At 39.4% G+C, this 14978-nt stretch overlaps 1 protein-coding gene across 9 annotated transcripts in view; it reads left to right on the top strand.

Moving 5' to 3' along the window:
• Window positions 1–14978, top strand: part of ano2b (anoctamin 2b) — a 213782-nt gene that overhangs the window by 130359 nt on the left and 68445 nt on the right. The gene's annotated exons all lie outside the window — the stretch shown is intronic.

Here is a 14978-nt window from a genome sequence, read left to right on the forward strand (position 1 = left end):
TGGGACATCGTCTTGGGAAAGTTTAATGGCTGCAAAGTCGGTCATATCGCTGGTTCTGTTGTGCGTGTAATAGCTGGTTGCTACGGGCGTTCTCTATCTATATGCCCTACCTAAGCGGCAAAAGGGGCGTTGCTCTTGAGACAGTGACTTCACGTGTGCGGTACGCTATTGCAGGAGCCCTCGGCCCGCACCCACAGGCTCAGAAGTCTGTGCATCGCGAGAGTCGGTCTTGCTTTACGGGGAGAACTGCTACACGACCCCAGTGAAAGGCATGCTCGTTGCTAGCGCAGTGGCGATATTTGTGCAGTTATCTTGGCGGAACCAGCGAGAAAACAGCAAAAGCCCATGTCGGAGCAGGCAAGAAAGAGGAAAAGGGCTCTGGAGAGAGAGAGGAGTGAGCATCGGGCAAGCTTTTTCCGAATGGCAAGAGCCAGAGCCATAGAGAGAAAGAGTTGCGACACTCCCATTGGACTCCGTTGTACGCTTTTTGCCGCCAATAACAGCTGAAAAAGTAGTAGGGTGTATGTTTATATATATGTTTACCGTTAAATAACGCAATCCCTGCTGTCTGTCCCATAGAAGAACATGAAACCCAGCGTATGTTTTGGAACTATAGCGGTTTACACGAACCACGTGACTGCTCTGGCTGTGACATCAAAGAGTGTCGCAACTCTTTATCTCTATGGCTCTGACAAGAGCTAAAAGAAAAAGAAGGCTACAAAGCTGATGCGGACCTCGCGTTTCTGCTGATGCTATTGTAAGTAACATTGGAATGGTTTCTCTCTCTCTCTGTGCATGTTCATACTTTCACTGTGTTAGTCATTGTTTGTACTGCTGTTTTTTTGACTTTTCGTTGTGTTCGCCTGTCTGCTAAGCTCAAAACAACGCGCCTGGCTTGACGGAGAAACCAGGAGAACAGCTGAGCATCTTTACGACAGTGCACTTTTACTTTCGCCCTCTGGGGGGAGCCTCGCTGGAAAATGAACCCCGGTTGCATAGTATACCTTTAAATTTCTTGTTAGAACAAAGACAGAATTACCCAATCACATGACAGCAACTCATTGCCTTTAGGCATCTAGACATGGTAAAGACGACTTACTGAACTGCAAATGGATTATCAATATTGGAAAGAGAAAGTGAATCTGAACATTGAATTGTATTCCTGTTGGTGCTAGATGGATTGGTCTGACTATTTCGGAAAATGCTGATCTACTGTGACTTTCACAAATTTTTTCCCCCCACAATGGCCTGAAGAGGAGAACATGTATAGTGAGTGGTAGCTGTCCCAGTACAGAGGACGATGGACCGACTGGGTCTAGAATATAGAAATGCAACGGTAGCTCAAACAACAATTCCTAACAACCAATTTAAAAAATTACATTCTCTGAAAGTATGAGGGAAATTATTTAAATATGTAGCAGCATATTTAATATGTAGGGGCAGAATTCCTTTTTTTCTGCCTCCAAATTTGTACTACTCACCCTCAAATCTCTGTTGTCTTACTAAAACTGCTCCCTCTTGCTTACAAACATGCTTTGTTCTGGATTCCTGAACAAATATCCTCTCCTACTGTTGGCACAACTTTCCTCCTGCTCAAACTTGCTCCCTGCTTAGATCACACCTTCCTGTTCTCTCACACTGCAAAAAGGAAACTAAAGGTAAGTAAGATTTTCTTGAAATAAATATATTTGTCCTTGATTTTAGCAGCTAAATAAGACTATTCGCCAATGGAATGAGTATTTTTTACCCCTAAAATAAGATAATTAGATATCCTGCACTTGAAATAAGATATTGGAGATGAACTGTTCTTATTTTAAGTGCAAAAATCTTATTCCATTGGCAAATAATCTTATCTACCTGATCAAATTAAGGAAAAATGCACTCATTTCAAGAACATTTTACTTACTTTTAGCTCAATTTTGCAGTGCAGCTTGTGGAATATTTTTCTCTCTCACATAACACAGAGGTAACTTTGCTTGCTACCTGATCCTGCCAGAAAAACACCAGCTGCGTCATTGCCTTCATTCAGGTGCACCTATTTCCTTTATTGACTCCCCGAGACGATGGCAAACATATTGCATTTAACCATGCACTGTACCGAAGACTTCTAAATGGTAACAGGTATGCATACCGCAACTGTATGAAAAATATTTCGTACTTCTGGTGCAGTTACTATTCTGTTTCACGAGAGTAAAAAGTATTCTACAAGCAAAGAAGTGTGAGCTAGAGGAGGGGATGCAAACAGTCAATTTTTGTAAGAAGCATTAAACCTGGGTGCTGAAGTAGTTTTGAATGAGAGGAGAACAGGTTTGGAAACAAAGTAGGATGATTTTAAGCATGAGAGCAGAGTTCTTAAACAGAACATTTATGCTCTTAAATCATGAAAGAACATTTCCCCAGTATCAGCCCCGAATAGTAAACCTTGACACGGATTGGCTTGGAAGACCACCACTGTCAGTTAAAAACAGAAGGCTGAGGCAACAATTTGCAAATGGTTGGATTACTTGAAGATTGGAAAAATGTTTCCTCTTTTCAATTCAATTCAATGCAATTCAGTTTTATTAATACAGCGCCAATTCATGAAACATGTCATCTCAAGGCACTTTACAAAGTCAAATTCAATCATATTATACATATTGGGTCAGATTATACAGATTGGTCAAAAATGTCCTATATAAGGGAACCAGTTGATTGCATCAAAGTCTTGACAAGCAGCATTTACTCCTGAAGAAGCGTAGAGCCACAGGGAGAGTTGTCTGCATTGTCCATGGCTTTGCAGCAATCCCTCATACTGACCAAGCAGTGGAAAGAAAAACTCCCCATTAACGGGAAGGAAAAACCTTCAGCAGAACCAGGCTCAGTATGAACGGTCATCTGCCTCGACCGACTGGGGGTTACAGAAGACAGAGCAGAGACACGACAAGAGAGACAAAAAGCACAGAAGCACACATTGATCCAGTAATCTGTTCTATATTAGATGGTAATAGTGCGCGAGCTGTCTTCTCTGGATGATGTCTCAGCTAACAGAACGCCAGACCAGATGTATCTACTATGAAGAAAAAAAAGAGAGAGAACAAAATGTTATAAGCAGAAATTATGACAAGCAATGCATAATTGAAGAACAGTAGAACTCAACAGAGTGGAAAAAAATAGACCCTTATGTCCTCCAGCAGCCTAAGCCTATAGATCCATAACTATAGAGGTAGCTCAGTGTAACATGAGCCACTCTAGTTATAAGCTTTGTCAAAAAGGAAGGTTTTAAGATTAGTCTTAAAAGTAGACAGGGTGTCTGCTTCACGGACCAAAACTGGGAGTTGGTTCCACAGGAGAGGAGCCTGATAGCTAAAGGATCTGCCTCCCATTCTACTTTTAGAGACTCTGGGAACCACCAGCAGACCTGCAGCCTGAGAGCTAAGTGCTCTGTTAGGAACATACGGGGTAATCAGAGCTCTGATATATGATGGAGCTTGATTATTAAGGGCTTTATATGTTAGAAGAAGAATTTTAAATTCTATTCTTGATTTAACAGGAAGCCAATGAAGGGAAGCTAAAATTGGAGAAATGTGATCCCTCCTGTGATCCCTCTTGCTGCAGCATTTTGGAGCAGCTGAAGACTTTGAACTGCATTTTGTGGACTTCCGGATAGTAAAGAATTACAATAGTCCAGCCATGAAGTAACAAATGCATGGACTAGGCTTCATGGGCTTCCATATGAAAGAGGAAACCGCTATACAACTTGACTTTGTAAAGTCCTATGACATGATGTGTGTTGTAAAATAGCGCTAAATGAATCAACTGATTGACCTGAACTTCTATTGGTGGAGGTTTTGGCTGCAATATTCAGATGGAAGCCGGTCAACATATCAGCTGAACAACGTGACACCATAGATACAGTTATCTTTGGAGGTATAATGGCTAACACAAGACAGGGGGTCCAAATTCAACTACCCCTTTTTTATAACAGCAATAATACATTATTGCTGTTCTAAAATAAATACATTATTGCCGAACATTAATTTAACCTAATGAATCACTTCAGTGAAACCTTTTGCATCTGATCAGTCTGCATAATAATCTATGAAAATGTGAGCAGTCATTATAAAAGCTGAAAATGCTAAGTTTAAAGCAACACAATGACTATATGAGTTTAAATTAGTAGAATATTTGTAGCTGTATTAAAAATTTTACGTACTGCAGTTCCATTGTGAAAAAAAGCTTGAACAGAATAAAACTGCAATAAAAAGTTGAGGTATACGGCACAACGTTTGACAGTCAAATCTGATTAACTGATTGATTTATTTTTTGCTTTGCATCTTAATAGTCAATCAAAGCCATCCACAATAGTGTTAATATCTTCATTTGACAGCTTCCAATTACAGTTTCCTGTCACAGAGCGCAAATGAGGAAGGTGCACTCTCCAGCCAATGGAGGGTTGCTAGGCTGGGCCAACATATCCTCCCAGAGAGGATTCATTTCTGTGGAAAATTCAGGGTTACGTCAGTCTGAGATCTCACACAAAAACTCAAAAACTGACTGGTGAATGAGAAAATAGGGATGCAGCAAATGAGCATGACCAGTAACAGACTAAAAGTTACCATTGCATTAGTTCTACTACGTTTCCCAAGTGCCAACTTTGTAATACAAAGCTGGAATAAGTGATTTTTAGTAATTATCCATCCATCTGTTGTCTATACACTCATATCCGTACTGTTGTTTAATTCAAAATTCAGAAATCCTTTGTTGTTGGGAAAGGGTGAGGGGGAGACCCCAGGTCAGGACTGGAACCAAGGACCTTCTTGCCTGCAAGGCAACATTGCTACCATTGCATTCAATATTTATGTCATAAAAATAATAATTATAGAAAAGAGCAAACATTCTCCATTTATTGCTAGATTGGTGGAAGGATACCATTTAATCTTCTATTTTTACTTTTAAGTTGAAATTTGTATGGTTGAAGTCGGAGAAATTAATAGGAAGGTCCTTAAAAAATAGAATATTTTCAGCAACCTAAATGTTTTCCATATAAAACATAGTAATATAAAACAAAATAAATACTGCTACTATTGTATTTTTGCATTTCATTGCACTTTTGATGATTTTGTATCTCATGAATTTATACAAACACAGCATCATACAACCTCCTTTATAATATGTTGCTAAACCAAAGTACAAAACCCCCCAAAAAAACATTATTAGCGTGTATATCTCATAGAAATTAGCTTAGAAATGGAGTATAGCATATTGCTTTTTCCAGTACTTTTCCAATTTAGAGCTGGAAGATGGTTAAGCTAAATTTAATACCATTCTAAGATCCAAGTTCCGAAAATAGACATAAACGAAGTACAGAATAAGCCGCAATCACTGAAACCTTTGTTTTTTCGTCTACAACATCACTGTTTCTTAGCTCATACTTTCCTTGCAAATGTTTAAAAGGAAACAGAAACTTGTAATGAGTACCAAGTATCAATACCGATTGGTACTTGGTACTCAAGATAAATCTGGTTTATTCAGACACTCCAAAACCGTATATTATAAAGAATGCATCCAGAACATGTAGAAAAAGGATTGAACTTTTCAAGGAAAGAGGAGAGAAATTTTTTTTCCCATAGTCTACTTGTTTGAGTTTTGGGCTGTAAGCTCATCTATGCATATGACAGGGGTAATAATACACCCAGCTCATAAGACAAAACAATGCATGTTACTGAGATTGTAGCAACATTTAGAAGAAATCTAATACCTCCGTCACACTATTGTTTACCTGCTTTGCATTTGCGGTGGAAAAATATAAATTTTAATAAAACATTTTGCAACTTCAGTTCAATAGGTCTGACACACAACTTGGACTGAACATGTCTGTCAGTCCTATATAATTCAATCCAATTCAATTTTATTTATATAGCGCCGATTCACAACACATGTCTTCTCAAGGCACTTTACAAAGTCAAATTCAATCAGGTCATACAGATTGGTCAAAACGTTTCCTATCTAAAGCCGGGCTTACACTGTACGGGTTTTTGCCCTTTTCGGGCCGATTCTTTAGTCGTGCGAGCATTTTTTGAATCGGGCCGAATTTTAGCTTGATCGTACAGGGGGGTAGGAAGGGCGACTGGCTTCTCACGACTACCTCCCGATCAAGAATCGGACGGTCGGTTAAAAATCAAACATCTTTGAAATTCAGTCGGCGGTCGTGAGGTTTTCGTGAGCGCATCCTGCTGTTCAAGCAGAGCTACGAGGGGGCGCCCTCCCCTCCTCTCCGTCCCCGCCAGGGGAGTGAGGGGAGCGGGCGTCCCCGAAGCGACCTCTGCCCGGCCCGGGACCCGCGGGGCGGTGCAGGCCGGGCGGTTCCGCCGTGCCGCACGGCCGGCGTCTCGTCTTTCTCCCTCGGCTCCCTCGGCGCGGTGCGGTGGTCGAGGCCCTGCCCGTCCTCCGTGCGCCGGCGGGTACCCAACTCTCCCCCCTCTTCCAGAGGGGGCAAGACGTACAGTGTGAGCACTCCGGTCGCGTCCGAGCGTCGCGCCGTACAGTGTGAGAACACAGATCGTGAGCGGTGAACTTTTAAACCCCGCAGTTCCGTCGCACAGTTTGAGATGTATATAAGTACCATGACTGAAAAACTCGTTCAGTGTATGCCCGGCTTAAGGAAACCCAGTAGATTGTATCAAGTCTTAACAAGCAGCATTCACTCCTCCTGAAAGAGCATAGAGCCACAGGGACAGTCGTCTGCAATGTCGATGGCTTTGCAGCAATCCCTCATACTGAGCATGCATGAAGCAACCATGGAGAGGAAAACTCCCCTGTAATAGGGAGGAAAACCTACAGCAGAACCAAGCTCAGTGTTAATAGTGATCTTCCTTGACCGACTGGGGCTTAGAGAAGACAGAGCAGAGACACAAAAAGCACAGAAGCACACATTGGTCCAGAAATCCTTTCTAATTTAAATGGTAATAGCAGATGATCTGTATCTCCTGGATGATGTCACAGCTAACAGAACGGGAGATCAGGTGTACTTACTATGAAGATAAAAAAGATGGGAAGGGAAGCTAAAATAGGAGAAATATGATCTCTCTTGTTAATTTTCATCAGAACTCTTGTTGCAGCGTTGTCAGCCCCAGAAACAATATAAATATATCCCAGGGTTCCTGTGAGTGTCTTCTGGCTTGACAAGCAGCCTTTAGTCAACACAACAGAGCAACTGAAGTACCACTTCCTTTTGTTCTTCACACTGAATTGTAGAAGCATAATTTCAAGATCAAAGTGTTTTCTGTCATACCTGGAGCTCATAATTATAGCTCACAGTTAATTCCTCAAGGCAAGTCACGTACTGAGAGCCACTGATGAAAGCTTTGAAAGAGAAACTTCGATGAGAGATATTGTGTCGCTTTGGATCTCATTCCACCCTCTAGAGAACACTTGATAGCCACTTGTGAGGTATAGCTGCATTGTACTGGATTCAGCACGTGTTGTTGTTGTCAAATTGTTGTCAAATTGTTGCTGCAATTTGTCTGATGATCAACCAGGGAATCTACTGTTCCATCATATCCCAAAGGTTCTGTGTTGAATGGAGGTCTGGTGCACTGTAAACTCCAACAGGTTCAATGAACTCAAAATATTTGATGAAACTGATTACCTCAAAATATTTAGCTATGTTAAAGAATATTTTAAGTAATTTCTACTTAAAATGAGACTTTTGTTAGTGCTCAAAATCTTTGAGGACAAGGATAAAATTAAAAAGAATAATGTGAGTTAAAAGATGTTTTAAGTAATTACTACATTAGTTAGACAAGCTATTTACACTTAAAATCTTGGAGCAAATGAACAACATTTAAACAAATAATTTCAACAAACAAACATTTTAGTAATTACTACTCTAAACTAAAAAAGTTATTCACACTCATTTATTTTGAGGAAGTTGATGAACTGAAACATAATAATTTCACAAACAAACATTTTAAGTAATCACTACTTAAATTTTTGATAAGTTTAATGAACCTGATAATTTTGAAACTAATGTTAAAACTAACAAAATCCGCTAGGTGCGGAGCCCATCCCCCCATGTCCTGCCCTCCTCCGCTGCGCTGGCAGGCGCCTTGGCCCTCTGCCGCATTGGTGGGCCTCGGGTTTGGGGCGGGTTCCCGGGCGTGCACCGGCCCACTCTCGGCGGCTGCTTCGCGGGGCCTGGCCCCCAGGGCCAATGGCAGGGACCACTTCAGAGGGGCTGGCTGCCGGCGGAGCCCACGGGCTCGTCCCCGCGGCTCTTGGGGGCGTCGGCATTGCGGTGGCTGGGGGATTTCCTCGGGATCGTCTCTCCTCTTTCCTTGGGGGGGGGTTGCAGATATCCTGTATCGGCCCCTCCTGGGCGCCCTGCTTTAGGGGCCCCTTTGGGAGTCCGGGGTTATGGGTCCCCTGACTCCTGCCTCTGTGCTCGGGGAAGGCGGGTCTTTGGTTCTCCACAACCACTATCGAGCTATTTCCTTTTGGATAATTTTCACCTAAACTAGTGCACTCTTACAAACTCCCACAGGTGCTGGGTCCCAGGTATTAAATGTTCACTTATATACAGAAAGGCTATATATTGTTATATACAGTTAGCTTATAATTTATTTATTTATTTATGTTCTTTCACTTTCTTTTTTCAGGTATCACATTACACATGTCAGCTTAAATAACAATACATATGATTTAGCAATGGCATCTAGGTGTTATTCGATTGTATCTGTTGCTTTATGTCTGTTGGTTGTGCTGTTCTTTTTGCATCTCTCTTTCCAGGTGATGGAGCAGACGGAGAAGGTTTTATCACTCTCTCCCTTTTATCTCTTCTTTCTTTCACCTCTACTCTTTTTTTTTTCTCTCTCACTTCTTGTTTTCCCTTTACCCTCCCATTGTAGTGTCCATATAATTTGAAATTCTCCCTGCAGGAATCACAATAAAGCTATTTAAAAAACAAAAAACAAAAAAAAACAAAAACTAACAAAATTGACACTGAAAACAGAGTTGATTTTTTAAGGTTATCACCCCTAATAATATATTCATGTAATCACCATGACTCATTCAGTTTCTCAGACCTAAACATTGTCAATTCAGCCTCTTATATTTTTAAGTTGACTTAACTGTATTGAAACACATTTTATTGACTGTATATGTTTGCTATTTTCCTCAAAATTAAATATATTTTATTTGTATGATTCAAATAAAAAACTATTCAAAAGACAATTTTACTGCAGATTCCATTTATTTATGAATTCCATTGGAATTCAGAACAATGTCCCCAGCAATGGGGTTAATACAGAAAATAAAATAAATAACAACTACATTTTCAATAAAGGTAATAATACTCAAAAAACAAAAAAGGCAGTATCAGAGGGTTAAATAGAAAAAGATATATATACGGAGAACACAAAGTAAGAGGGGGTTTAATAGAAAAAGAGAGATATAGAGAGAACACAGAGTAAGAAAAAGAAAGAGTAAAAGAGTACACACATTTGAACAGTGTTGTATAAAGTACTGAAATCTCAGAGTCAAGTAAAAGTATAAGTACCTCTCTAAAGTATGACTTTCGTAAAAGTCCAAGTCACTGACTGAAATGTTACTTGAGTAAAAGTCTTAAAGTATCTGAAATGTCTTGTACTTAAGTATTACAATTACTGTAAAAATAGATGTACTCAAGTAATATAATAAAAAGTATAAGTAAAAAGTAAAACAAAGCAAATGCAGTTTGAATGACATTTTTTAGATTTTGGTAAACTTAGAAAGTCAAATTCACTTAAAATAACATAAACAACCGAGTACAGGAGAAATTTAGACCGAGTTTAAATAGAAAATACAACCTTTTTGTAAGCTTTCAGTTTTCCTTCTTCAAGTAAGGTCAGTGCTATGCACTTTAAAATTGTACACAACCAAGTGCAGGCAAAATTTAGACCAGGGGGTGTATACTAAGAACATGGTTTAGTTACTCTTTTTGTAACAAGTAACTAAAGCAAACATTGAAAATGTATTGAAGTAAAAGTATGCAATTAAGTTCAGAAATATAGTGAAGTAAAAGTAAAAGTTATCAAAAAAATTTATACACGAGAAAAGTATAAAGTACTCCAAAATATACTTAAGTACAGTAGTGAAGTATTTTTACTTCGTTACTATACAACACTGCATTTGAATCATAAACTTACATTCCAGGTCTTAAAAAATCCAGCAGCATCTTGACGCAGGAAGATGGGAAGTGCCTGCAGAGCAATTGTGCGTCTGCTGTTAACATCGACGTCTTCCTAGAAGACAGAAGGATTGTGGGTAATGGGAAGACAGAATTGCAGAATAAGCAGAATATTAATCATATGCATATATTAAATAATACTATAGTACAAATTGTCATGAGGTAGGAAATGTTACATACAAGGAGATCATAGGTCCTGGAGATGTTTCTTAGCAGTTCAGAAGTTTTGCCAGTGCGGGCCGCTTTCTCACGGTACATCGTCATTAGCCGTGGCATGTACTTATCAAATGCAGAATAAAATGTACTCTTTAAATTTAAATGTACTCTTTAAATTTCACAATGACATTAAGTTATATATTGCTGCAGCATGGCATCACTACCCATAGGTCAAATTATGCTAAAATCGGTGCACTTCCTCACAACTGGGTGTGTGTGTTAGACCACTTCCTGAGGGGTGGCTACACTGCTAAATATTATTGGCTGTAGAGCATGTCCGATTTTGATGACGGAAACTGCTACAGGTATCTTTAGTGAGGATAAGTCTGTTTCTTTAAAGCAACATTAAAGCACTTTTATTTGTTTATCCAGCACCTACTTTGCAAATAACAATGTCCACAGATAGGGTAGAGTATGTTACATGATTTTATGAAAGTATGATGTATTGCGACATCGAAGCAAATAATCAAATTAGTAGTTTCTTACGTCTCATTCCATCGAACTACAGATCCGCTACCCGATCTGGTAAATTTACATATTGCGGTTATAGCCGATAGAGGGCCGCAAAGCGAATGCAGAAGTGCCGTTCACCCTGTTATGAGTTGATGAACCACTGAATTATTTTGGAAACATTATTTTAAGTTACAAAAAACTCTTTAGTGTTGCTTTAACAACAGAAACATTATGCGAATGCTGAAACATTTGTTTCACTTTCAATCCATTATGGCAAAAATAGGGGGTCAACAATCCCAACAGTGTCTCGTTTTTTAAAGGTTGTATCAGCAATTGTGGGTGACGTCACTTCTGTTGGGTGTTTGAAGCGAGATCGCAAACAAACCAAGCTAGCTTGTCCCTCCCTTATGTTTCGTGCATCATGAAAAGAACGCTGCCCTCCTTCAGTTCAGACTTTGCATGCAGCCATGCATATGAGCTGGTTGGTAGCACCAGATGTTATTGTGTACAGATATGTGAGCCTATGCTGCCTATAGAGAAGCGTTTTTTTTAAGGCCTGCTTATGGGGCAGCTAGCGGATCGTGAGGAAGATTAGATAAATGTGATTATTTTTTGGGCCTGCAATCGCTGATACAACCTTTAAGATTTGATACTCGGTTAAAAAGATGCATAGTGAAAAGCCAAATTTTACCTATTGGGGCACTAAAGCCCTTCAGTGGCAAAAAGGCAATTTGGTGAAATTAATCATATGACTGACCCATCAGTAGAGTCAGGCATATGATTGGTGAAAATGTGATAGTTAAGGTAGCCCCCCATTAAGGGGGCTACCTTACGGTTGTCTAACTATACGGTCATGTGAATTACCACAGACTTCAAGTGCAGTGAAGAGATGAATAAGAAGAAGAAGTAAAATACATAAAAACACAGTAAGTGCATTCCCAGCTTTGCTGCTATGCCCCCAATTAAGCAAACCACATATAATATGTAAATAACTTCAAATTACTTGTGACTCCATTCACAAGTAATTTGAGTGAAGTCCTGGCCAATTTTCCAGGACTTCACTCACAGGTTGTGACGGGTTGTCCACAATAACGTGCTTTCTGCGCAGTGCAAAGGTAGTGTTCATTAGCCTATCAATTAAAACTGGATCTGTCTCGGCCCTTGAAATTTCTTCAAGAAGCTGCAGTCTGAACTGTTTAGAACTAGTGGCATTTTCTCCTTTGGGGAAGTTTGGCAAGTAATTTAGCTCAGCTCTGCAAGCTTTTTTTATGTTTGCATGGGATGCTGCTTCATCAGGGTTAGACTGGCTTCTTTTGCCTGAGTTAACTGCTACCTCTAGACACCCAGCTCTACTCAACTTGTGACGGCAGTTACCCATTTTAAAAAATAAGCTGGTCTGCCAAGCCAACCAACCACAATCACTCCCACGCTGTTTTAGGCAAGGGTGCTTGCGCACTAATGCCTCTGCAGCTTTTGCCAATTCGTCTTCACCGGCATAGGCATTGAAACTAAAAATGACCTTAGCCATTTTTTCTAAAACATTATGTTTCTGCCCCCTTGTGAGTTTGTGTGGCATTATATGCAGTGTTACCTGCCTCCAGTATGTGTTCCACATCATAAGACACAGCTTACGCTTTAGCTGAGGACTGCCCGCTGGAAGACGATAAACATATAAATAAACAAAGTAGCCTACAAGCACGTTCTCACCTTGATATGAACCTATCCAATGAACTGGCACGTCATTATTACGTCAGACGTAAATTCAATCCACTCTTGAAAGGAATGAGTTTGGGGGTCAGTTCTACTCATATACTAAGAGTTAATATTGTCAAAATAATCAATAACTGGGTAACCAGTTGAGTGAACTTAAAACATTGTGCCTGAACAATATGGCAGCTTTGAGTATAGCTCTGCAATTATATTGAGTTTATAGCACTGTTGGGGAATACAGTGTGTTTGTGGCAGCCATGAGAATAAAGTGAGCTGTTATTCCCCCATTCACAAAACCCGTTTGGGAGGAGCTTTGTGACTTGGTGTGTCATTCTGCTGGAAGTTGTGTGTTTAGTATTTAGTGCGTTTTATGAGCATTTAGAACTGAGAGGCCCAACGGGTGACAAGAGAAAATATCCCCCACACCATTACAGACATTCACATGCAGCAGATGGGTTCGTTGCTTTCAGTTTTTTTTACACCAGATTCTGACCCTAACATCTGAATGTTGGATGAAAACAACATTCTTCCATTCTGTTTTTGTTCATTTTTGGTGAGGCTGCGCGAACTGTGGCCTCAGGTTCTTATTCTCAGCTGAGATAAGCATATAGTGGCATCCCCTTTCAGTACAGGTTTCACAAGTTTCTAATTCATAAAATCACCCACAACTCAGTCTGCACATAATGTCAGAGGTACCCAGGGATTAGTACTGTGTCTACATTCAGAGAACACATCTCTACCGTTAGTAACGTTTAAATCAGAAGGTCTGCTCAAAAATAATGATACCTGTAATCCTCCATCTGCGTTTCTACTGCTTATATCTATAGCACAGATTCTCTTGCCTTAACTTGTCTTTAGATGCATTTTTCTAACAGCCTCCGGTTGTTAGAAAAATGGGATTCTATTGAGATGGTGCTGTAATCACTTGTACTTATCTCACGATAGAGTGCTGCAAACCTATTATTATGTATAGTTTTACAATAAATGCAGTGTGTTAATGTTGACTAGAGCAAAAATACTTTTAGAGAGGAAAGTAGAGGATATTCATATGTTTCAAGGATGCACACAAACATGCGTATTAGATGTTTTTACTGTTACGTCTCTGCTTGCACAGTTGGATTAGTGTTTTTTGATCTAGTTGAAGTTTTTTAATTATAATACAAACTTTTCTCAGTGTCTTGTTGGGTAGGCTTAATGCATCAGGAACTCACTTGGAGACCAACTTTTTACAGCATGGTTGTGTGGTGTATTTAGGAGCAGTCGGTGTATCCTAATAGTATTTATCCCTCATTAGTTTTGTGCCTATGGATATTTATTTTGGTTCTGTTCCTACACATATTAGTGAGGTTGCTGAAAGTATGAGCAACGACAGTCAGCCATGGCTTGCTATTACCAAAATAATATGTTTAAATGTGAAGAAAGGAAGCAGACTCAAGTCCAGTGATATCTCTGTGTTATGAACATTTAAAATTTAAATTTGATTCATGACCAAAGTTACTTTTGCAGTGAAATTGATGTCTTATTTTCTTCCTTTTCAATAACTAAAAATGCCCTAACCATCTTGAGCTGAAGGTTCTGCACTCTATACATAATTTCTGATTGTCACCAACTCAAAATGGCAAGCAAGGTGAGGTTGTGCTCACCAGTATACACAGAGCTACTGCATAGTGTTGTATGAGATCAAGCAACATTGCTGCAACATTTGTGTAGCATTTACATACATTTAGCACCTATTCGCTGCATATATTGGGTCTCAGAGTTGCTGTACTCATGTTATCGACTTTTTCAACATATCCAAACATTTTGTGGTAGCCTGGCTTAGTAAATGAATAAATTGCACATGCTACAAGCCACTTATGTTCAGACACCACTGAAATATAAAGAAGTTACACTAAAGCATGCCGGAGGCTAAAAAAATCAGGCCACATTTCACAGATGAAGCAGTGTTTTATGAGAGACTGAATGTCTTGTGGACTCATGTGGTTTTGTTCCTTTTCGGTAGGGACTGTGATAACATAACACAATTATGTTGTGTAAAAGACTTTACAAACCATTAATTTAATAAGTAAGGAACCTTCTGACTTTTTCAAATTGCAGAAAATTTAAAGTTCTTAGTCTCTTAGAATTTATATCCAATTCTCCAAAAAAAGGAAATTGTTATATCTGCAATCTACTGCACTTAAGACACTGTTTACTAAGACATAAAACACACAATCCTACGTCAACATGAAACAAAGTATCCCTTTAAGATACTTAAAGGGATACTTTGTAGTTTAAAGTTTGACTATTATTCATTCAGGTTAGTTTTTCATGCAAATCTATTGTCTTTGAAGAGTGAAACAGAACTAAACAAATATTTTTATACATTTTTATATAATTTCAAAATGTAATTATA

The sequence above is a fragment of the Fundulus heteroclitus genome, unplaced genomic scaffold, assembly GCF_011125445.2.
Source record: "Fundulus heteroclitus isolate FHET01 unplaced genomic scaffold, MU-UCD_Fhet_4.1 scaffold_50, whole genome shotgun sequence".
Lineage (NCBI taxonomy): Eukaryota > Metazoa > Chordata > Actinopteri > Cyprinodontiformes > Fundulidae > Fundulus > Fundulus heteroclitus.